This window comes from Vespa velutina, chromosome 3, assembly GCF_912470025.1.
Source record: "Vespa velutina chromosome 3, iVesVel2.1, whole genome shotgun sequence".
NCBI classification, from domain to species: domain Eukaryota; kingdom Metazoa; phylum Arthropoda; class Insecta; order Hymenoptera; family Vespidae; genus Vespa; species Vespa velutina.
The window spans coordinates 8,416,227-8,426,529 of NC_062190.1; positions in this window are offsets into that span (position 1 = coordinate 8,416,227).

Below are 10,303 nucleotides of genomic sequence, written 5' to 3' on the forward strand. Positions count from 1 at the left end.
AATATTAGATACAACAAATTGTGAAGAATATGAACATGAGAGTTTTAATATCTGATCGATATGATCGGATGAATCATGAATCTTTTTTTTTTTTCCTTTCTCCCTTTTTCTTTTTAATTAATGATAGAAAAAAGATCTTTTTGAAACGTTATTAGTCTAACAAATACGTGATGTAAAATCAAATGCGTAATTGTAAAAAAAAAGAAGAAACAAAAAAGAAAAAAGGAAGAAAAAGAAATGAAGAAAATAGAAAAGACGAAAAAGATATAGTATTCAATAATTCTTTTGAATAATTAATATTTAATAAAAATAACAAAATCTTTTGTAAAATTCATTTACTTTTTATTCGATCGATGTTCTGATCTATACAAATTAAAATAATTATGAAGGGAAATTTGTGTGGATCGAAGATCGAAAAAAGAAATTAAAAATCGAGAATGAAATTTCGATTTCCGGATTGAAATTCGGTGAGCATCGTTTGCCAATCGACGACGATTAAGAGAATAAACTCCTTTTTGGATTTTCTCGAAGCTCGACCGAAATTACGGTATCCACGTTGCAATTTCCGGCTTTCGTTCACCGAAAATACGAAATCTTCGAAATCGAAAGGACCACAGAAATAGTAACAGTAATGGCATCAATAACAATGACGTAAACACACTCCTTGTAATCACGTTTTGTGTACTTGACTTATAATCATTGTCAATTGAAGTTAGTAAATATTATGACAATATAACGTGGACCTTGCCATTTAATTTTTTTATCATTTCATTTCTACTACAATTCTTTGGGAAATATTTCTTTTTCGTTTTTTATTTGTATAATCGAATAAATAAATGTAAAGAGTGCATCATTAGATTTGTAAAAAATTTTCTTCTATAATATAATTCTTCTTTTTTTGATTAATATATTAAAACAAATTCTAATATAATATGATGCTTATAATATATAACTTACATTAACGTATAACTTACATTATAATTATACTATATATATATATACTATATTATATATACTATATTATATATATATATACTATATTGTATATATTTACTCTTTGACCATGTAAATTATATAATGTGAAAATAATAGTATAACTTATACTAATTATATTATATATTTACCATGTACATAAATACATATATATGTACTTAGTATATATTACACTGTATTGTATATATTTACTCTTTGATTATATATTATATTTATATATAGTACGTATATAAGTATAGTATATTATTTCTTTACAAGATATATTCTTGACTATAGTATAATGAATATAATATAATATTATAATTAGTAATATAATTAATGTAAAAATATTAATTATATATTACAATTATAATGAATGTTATCTATGTAGTTTAATTTAATCTTAAACGATATAAATTGATACAAATTATTTACGGTAAACGACAAAGTCCATCTTAATTTCGAATATGAGAATTGAAGATGGAAATAGAGGGATATGTGGGTGAATGGAGGAGGAGATCGATGGCCGAGGATCAGAAAAGGTCAATAGCGAGTTTATCGATTTTATGACGTCGTCGAAATCGAACCCGAAGGAATAGCTGAGTTCTTCCTTTTCTTTTCTCTTTCTTTTTTTTTTTACGGCCTATACAATTTTCCTCCAAATATTTTATCCTTGGACGAACATAAATGTCCATTCGACGAAATAAAAGAATTCGATCTTATAACGTCAGGAAGGTCGAACTATAAAATTTTTTTTTCGTTCTTTTTATTTATCCTTTTTTTCCCTTTCCCCTCGTAGAAATCTAAATTATATATATTTATTTTTTTTTCTTTTTTTTTTTTTTTTTTCTTTTTTTTGCGGCGACATTTTTTTCGATCGATTTTTATTAACGTAGCAAGCAAGAGGCGGGCGAACACACACACACACACATACACACACACACACGTACGTATTGAAGGATTTAAAATTTGCAAAATTTTCCAAATTTTGTCCAAAAGTTTTTCTCGATCAGTACTTCTTTTTTTTTTTTTTTTTTTTTTTTTTTTTTTTTTTTTTTTTTTTCTTTGTTTTTGTCTGATTTTTCTTTTTCTCTTCTTTCCTCATTTTCACCCGATCAACGGGTATTTGCATCTTTATGAAGTATTTTATTTCGCATGAGACGCGTTTAAACGCTTTCGAAAATGAAGTAGGCTCTGTTAAATACTTGAAATGGAACGAAATGCACGATAATGGAAGCGGGACTGATCTTAAGTGTTTCAAAAGCACGCTTTTCGGTGCTTGCATCTATGTATAATACTTAATACATGTAAACACATATACACACACACACACACACACACACACGCGCGCACACGTGCGCCCGTACTACCTATTTCGTGATTATCGATAATCTCGTGAATTCTACTCATCAGTAATTACGTGGGAGCTTTCTTATTTTCGGTAGCTTTCAATGCTAATGATGAAGCTCTAATGATTACGAATGCGATATAATCGTTAATGGTAATTCGTCCGACGAATGAATTTATGAATAATTTTGAAATTGAAGTGATATCGTGCGTCCTAAAATTTGATGTTAAGATCTTAATAATTTTATTTCGAAACAATCACTGTTGAAAAGTCTCAATACATGTATTCCGAGTAATTTTCTTTTTTGTTCTTTTTTGTCTTTCCCCCCCTTCCCCCCCCCACACATGATTTATCTATTCAGAAATTAAAAGGAAGCAGCCTTATTTTTTTCCTCATGCAAAATCATATTTTGTTTTCGTTCTATTGAAAAAATTAAATGAAGATATAGCTTTGTTTTTGTTTTTGTAGAATTATTATTTGTCTCTCTCTCTCTTTTTTTTTTTTTTTTTTTTTTTTTTTTTAGAAACAATGCCAAGATTTGTTTAATTGAATTGTACTTTTCTACGATATCAGTTAACGTATTTATTTACTCATTTGTAATATTGAAAATAATATATAAATTGTAAATCTAGAAAATTTGTTAATCCGACAAAAAAAAAAATCTAAATAGCCTCGAAAAAAAGTGATCGATTTTTAATTGATCATCTACGTCAAACTTTTGGCCCATATATATATATATATATAATATATGTATATATATATTGAAATTACATTTTTCTAATTTTTTTTCTTTTTAATTCTTTTTTTTATCTTTTTCTTTTTTTCGTAAAGAAAAAGATCCTTTCGATTAGTCTATAATAATTTTTGAAAAAGAGAGAGACGCACACGCACACACATACACACACACATATGAAATTATACATAGATGTAATAATCAAAATGGATTGAATATTTAAAGATTGAAAAAAGAAAAAGTTAGCAAAGAGGATTCCAATCTTCGTATCGATCGTTATTCGTGCTTCGGATTTTAAAACAGGTTAGCCTCTCTCGTATCCCGTGTTACAAATTGTATTTCGTTGTCAATTTCAATCTCATCTCCATTTTCCACTTTCCGCAACACACCGGGTCGTTTTGTAACCGGTATTACAGCATCCACCTACTAACTTATCCTATCTCATTTCTATTCTCAATGTATTATACGTTGATTCAACTCCATTTTCAAGTTCGTCGAATCGCGCTTAATTAAGATAGTCTAGGTATAGTGGTATAGAACTATCGATCGAGTCGAAGTTCAAGAAGTACTGTGCAAGTTTCGTGTAGTTGATCCTTCAACGATCGATGGATCATCATTAAATTATCTGGTTACAAAAAAAAAAAAAAAAGAAAAAAAAATTATTACGATCGAATTAAACTGTCTGGAATATGAAATATTTTATTTTTTATTCGAAATTATCACAACGAAATCAAATGATCAATGAATAGTTTTGGATTATTATGCTCATTATTAGAATCTAAATGTACGTCTATATATTTATATATATATATATAAGTGTATGATTCAATAGATTGAATTAAAATTTCAATTTAAAAAAAATCAACTTAATTTAGTATCTAATAAAAATATCGATTATGATTATTCGTTTAAAGATGAACGATATTATTTCGAATATTAATAAAATACTATTTCTACGATTTTTCTATATATAGAAATAAAATTTTATTAATATTCTGCAATGGGAATTTCTAATATTTCTAATAAAAAAGTAAAGAAGTAAAATGGTTAATTAATTCTCATTATATTGCGCATATAATATTATATAATAAATGTTAGTTTAAAAATAAAGATTATTGCAAATATTAATAAAATAAGTTATTACCTTCTCTAATATTTTTGAGTACTTTTAATATTAAAAAGAAAAACAAAAAAAAAAAAAAAGAAAAAGAAGTAAAACGATTGAGATAGACGATTAGCTAATTTTTGATTAGATTTCCTAATTTTTACGAATTATTAAAAATTTCGATTTTGATCTGAATTTTAGTTTCAAAATAATGACCATTGGGAACGTTGATGTACGAAATAAATTGTTTTCCTTTCAAATGAGAATACTTAATAATATTTCTAAGAAAGAAGAAAAAGTAAAAAAAGAAGAAACAAAAAAAAGAAGAAACAAGAAAATAATTAAAAATGCATATATAAAATTTTGAATAGAAACTTTACATCCAAATATTTTTCTGACGATATAGAAAAAAGAAAAAAATGTTTGGATTTTTTTAAAAACACCTGTGTGTTTTATAGAACGTTCATTTACGTTCATCTTAAGGAATTCGATTCGTCGAGATGGCAATAAACAAATGTTTGTGCCAATACATAATACATAAATATGATAATCTTAGAGCTGCAAATAAATTCCATTGAATTTAGGTCAGTGCGCGAATCAATGGGAAACAGATGTGCTTTTAACAGGTGTCAAATAAAGGCATCGGTGACCTATATAAATTCGTAGAATTCGATTCGACAAATCGATGGAAACAGGTGTGTTTTCGATAGGTACCTATTATATATATAAGAATATTTTTGAACTATATAAATTCTCAGAATTAGGGTCGAGGATTCGATAACGAACAGATGTGCAGAATTTAGTAAATGCGAAATAAAAAGATCACTGATCCATGTAAAAATCACGGAATTATTACAAGTAAGTATTTGTTATATTCTCAAAATTTTTTCATACAAAAGATTATTATCCTTGATTATTTGTAAATAAATTTTTTCAAGATTCATTATATTCTTCATATATATTATATTTATTTAATATGTCTATATGCTTATCATATAGATATATTATATATGTATATATATAATTAATAATTTTAATTATTTACCATGATGCCATACAGGAGGATATGTATATGTATATATTAAAGAAGAAACTAATAATAAATTATTAAATAAATAAATAAATAAATAAATAAATATCGAGAGAAAAAAAAATAATAGAAAAATTATAAATTATTACAATCTTTTTCACAAAATCCAATGGAGAACTAAATAATTGCATACGTCATTCATTGAACAATATTAAACATTAATAATATGTCATAATTATGTAAACGTATATTGTAAAAAAATTAAATTTAATGAATAAAAATAAAGAAAGCAAATATATGCAATACTATATCGAGACCTGATCGATTCTGAAAACGTGATTGATTCAAAATTATCGATATCACATATAATATCGATATCCAATTATTGTTGAACGATTCAGTTACAGTAGGATTATAGAATTCGAATAGGCGAATATTCATGTTCGATCTTCGGATTTTCTCAATGAATAGAACTTATAAATTGGATTGATCACGCGATATTGTTCAGTCTCTCTCTCTCTCTCTCTCTCCTTCTCATTATATCTATACCTCTAGATAGCTATCTATCTATTTATCCAACTATGTATCAATCTACCCCTTTCTCCTCCCTACAGGTTCCATCACCAAACCCCCTGTCAGTTATCCTCGACACCACCACCACCACCACCACCACCACCACCACCCCTTCTCGCACTTACGATTCACCTGTTCGTGACCAGATTTCAAAGAGACGCCCTAAGTGATTGCGTCTGGTATATACGTCTTATATATATATATAAGAGAAATTTACTAGGTAGGTAGAGAGAGAGAGAGAGAGAGGTTCGACTCTCTTCCTACGAATTGAAATCGTAACATAGTGTCAATAGCCGAAGGTAACGTCATTTTCGACGATCGCTTATATCCGTAGTTTAATACGTTCTATGTGTACGTACACACACACATATATCCAAGAAGTTTACATGCCGTATGCGCGAGAGAGACAGATAGAGAGAGAGAGAGAGAAAGAGAGAGAGAGAGAGGGAGGGTTGGAAAGAGAAAGAGATATAGAAAGGAGTGAAAAAAAGAGAGAGAGAGTGAGATAGGGAGAAGAAGACCTTAGCTAATCGTATCGATCTATGAGAAAGATATTGAAGTAATATCACTGAAGTAACATAAATTTGTTTTTCATTCGATCTTTTTACGACAAAATTGATCCGGTTATATTCCCGTTATATTTGCCATTATATTTCTATTTTTCCTCCGATCTATCAATTGACATTTAATAATGAATTATTTCTAATGAATTAGTTCGTTTCGGTAAAAATATTAAAATTCATATTTCTTGTTTTTGTCTTTCTTTTCGTTTTTTATTTAGTTACATACACGTGAAATGTGAATTATTTTATTACGATTTGTTTGGATCGCAAATTTAATTACAAAGGCATTACGCAGGTTTAGTGTGTGCGTAATCTCTTATAGGAAATAGATTGTATTTTTGAAATTGTTAAATTAATTTAAATAACATTTTACGTAAACAAATGTAATAATATCGAACGATGATTTTCTAGATTAACAAAATAGATTATATATCCTCTTTTCGTTCTATTTATTGAATAAAATGGATGATGATGTGCAGTCAGTCAAGGCAAAATGTCCTCTCCATCGGTTCACCTTTTTCGACTTACTCGAACATAGAGAGAACGGCACGTGAATGGTCTTCATCCGATGAAGACACCTTCAAGAATGACAATTTATCATTTCGGTCTGTTACGAACTCTGTTGGCAACGCGTCGTATTTCACGTCAACGCGTAATACTGAACACGGATAATATTCAGAGGTAGAGTATCTCTTAGAGTCGCGCGTATGTGTGTTTTTGCGTGTGTACATATATATATATATATCCTATGTATCTATATGCTTATATGTATACCGTTTACATGCCGTGTGTTTATATGTGATGTTGCTCTTTTAACATACAAAACGTAGGTTATATATACACAACAACGGACGTTTACAAAGTCGAAATTATCCTTTGAATATTAACCTTTCGTAGAAATAATAACGTTGGTCTTTTTAACGAAACTTTCCTTTTTAGTTTTCTTTTCGCCAGATATTTTATTGGATTCGTCTATGATGTTTTTTCTTTTCCTTTTTCTCTTTTTTTTTTTTTTTTCTTTCTTTTTTTTTTTTCTTTTTTTTTTGGTCTTCGTTGAAGAAGCACAAGTTTCAAAAATGTCTACGAGAGAAAATTTGTCTCGTTTAGACGAGAAAAATTTTGGAAAATCCATTTCTTTGTTATATTGTACATACGTATAGTTTTATTTCTTTGAATATATAATGTACATATATATATATATATATCTAGTGATTGGTAATATTGCATCGTTAATGTTTTTGTAGATCCAAAGAAAAAAGAAAAAAAAAAAAAAGGAACAAAAAAATAGAAGAAAAAAAAAATGAAATTGATATTAATTATTAAATCTGACTTATGCGATAGTCGCACTTTAATATTCAATAACAAGTTTTATTATATAATAAATATTAACGTATTAAGATAAGTTATGAATTTTGATTTTTTATTACTATATCTATAATCTATTCTATATAAAATATAAAGATTATAAAAATTATAAAAATTAAAGATAGGATATAGAAATTTTATAATCGATAATGATTAAGATTAATTCAGACGAGCGAATAAATAAAATAGATTTCATAAAGAGGAAATATCAATATCGATCGGTCTGTTTTAAAATCTAACAAAATTAATATTAATTAACATCTTAAAAGGATATCGCATATTAAATCACAAGTGTAATTGATAAATTGTACGATAGGTATATTACCTTCTTAAGAAAAAAAAGAAAGAAAAAAAAAAGAGAAAAAAAGAAAAAAAAAGAAAGAAAAAAAAAGAAGAAAAAAAAGAAAAAGTAAAAAAAAGAAAGAAAATAAAAAAGATAAAAAAAAAAAAGAATAATAAAACAAACAGAAAGAAAGAAAGAACAATTGTAATAAATTAATATCAATGAAATAGATTATATTATTATTAATAATAATAATAATAATAATAATAATAATACTAATACTAATAATAATAATAATGAAAATATGATTGAAATGGTGCAAAAGGTCAAATGCCACTTTACTCTTGTGATTATATAATTGCCTAATTGGATACAATGAAGGGTTTCGTTGTGAACAATGTATTTGTAACCGATGCATGCGAAACGCACTCCATGGTCCCTTGTTTGTGGGGGCAAACATTGACCCAGCTCGTTCCTTCGTCGTGGCCGAAATAACAGCCCAGGATGGTAGGCATAGTGATGCGCAAGGAAGGCTCGCAAATTGTGCGATCAGATGGCACGACGTCTGAAATTCTCGTGTTTCTATCTTAAATACTTTGAGATATTTGGTGTCTTGTAGTAATTCGACATATGTACATATGATACATATTTATGTTATACGTATTTCGATCGATAAATTTAGGTTAGATAGAATCCGATCGATTGGCATTTCAAAATCGATGTTTTAGAATTTAATACGAATAAAAAAAATAAAAAAAATTACTAAACATTGCTGTACGAAAATAAAAAATAAAAAAAAAAAAATGAATGGATGAATGAATGGATGGATTAATGAATGAATGGATTAATGAATGAATGAATGAATGAATGAATTGTTGGATTTCGAGAATTTGATATAATTTAAAAAATATATGAAGATTCTAATCCGTTTGTCTTACGAACGGCAAACTTCATTAATTCGATCACGGATATTAATCAAAAGGATTAACGAAGATCTATAATATGTAAATATTATTTATCAAACATTTTTTGTCGAGATTATCAAACGATAATCTCGACAATTTTTTTGATTACAACGATACCGATATCGATAATTTTAGTTTTATTTATTTATTTTTCTTTTTTTGATTGAAAAAAAAAACTCATTGCGATCGTTTTGGAAAGAAATAAAGGGTTGCATCGCTAGAATAAAAAAAATATCGCGAAGTGAAAGCGTTGATTCAAAGGTTTTTTTTCTTTTTTCCTTTTTTTTTTTTTAAATCATACATTTCACGATAAAAATAAGTAGATTGTTACTTTTACTTGAATCGATTGCAAATCGAATGCAGTCATTTAGAGTCAATGTTTTTTATTTCGAAGAAGAAGAAAAAAAAAACAAAATAAATAAATAAATAAAAAGTATTTTTAAATGGTCATTGATTAACTGTATTTATACAAGACAGTAATGTTTCTCTAATTAAATTCATTGATCGTTCGTTGTTAATAAATAATTATCACGTGTCCGGAATCCGGTACATCATTGAAGAGAGTATCTCAACCAATTACACGATGTCGACCAATATCGCCTCATTTTCAACCTTCTACGTATCGTTCTACCTCAATTTCTACCTATATACGAGTATTTTCGAGCATTTCGCAGAATTTCATAATTGGTAAGTGAATTTTCAAGTATCTCCTTAAATAATTTACATTTTCGATCATTTTATAATTATACAAAAAGATCCATTATGCAAGCGTAGTGCAATAAATTAATATTTAAACAATTGTACGTTCGTTTGAACGTTACGTAGCACGTAACGCGCGATAAATGTAAAAGGAACTTAAATTAAAATTTCAATATTTAAAAATGTTAACATCACGATCGTTGTCTACGTGTAATATAAACAAACACGAACTCTTAAGTGACTTTGATGATTATCGGTTCAGTATTCTTTTACATTTCGACGAGTAAACATCGTAGCTCTCTCTTTCTAAACGTGAAAACATTAAAATTAATAATTAGATTAATTTTATAATTGTTTAAACAATTTATAATGTACACGGAATGTATTAAATTAATATTTAAACAATTGTACATTCGTTTAAATATTACAAAGCTCGTAACGGGCGATTAATGTAAAGGAATCTTAATTTAACATTTCAATAATTAAAAATTTTCATCATTAAAATTATGAACACAGTGATATTTCCTTACGTGTAGTGTCAATGAATGTGGACTGTTAACAGACTTTGACGGATACAGAATCAATTTTCTTTTGCATTTCGTTATTTTAATATTCGCGTGAGTGTTCGCAAATACGATTAAAGATCCTATCACGTGGGTTTCTTTTT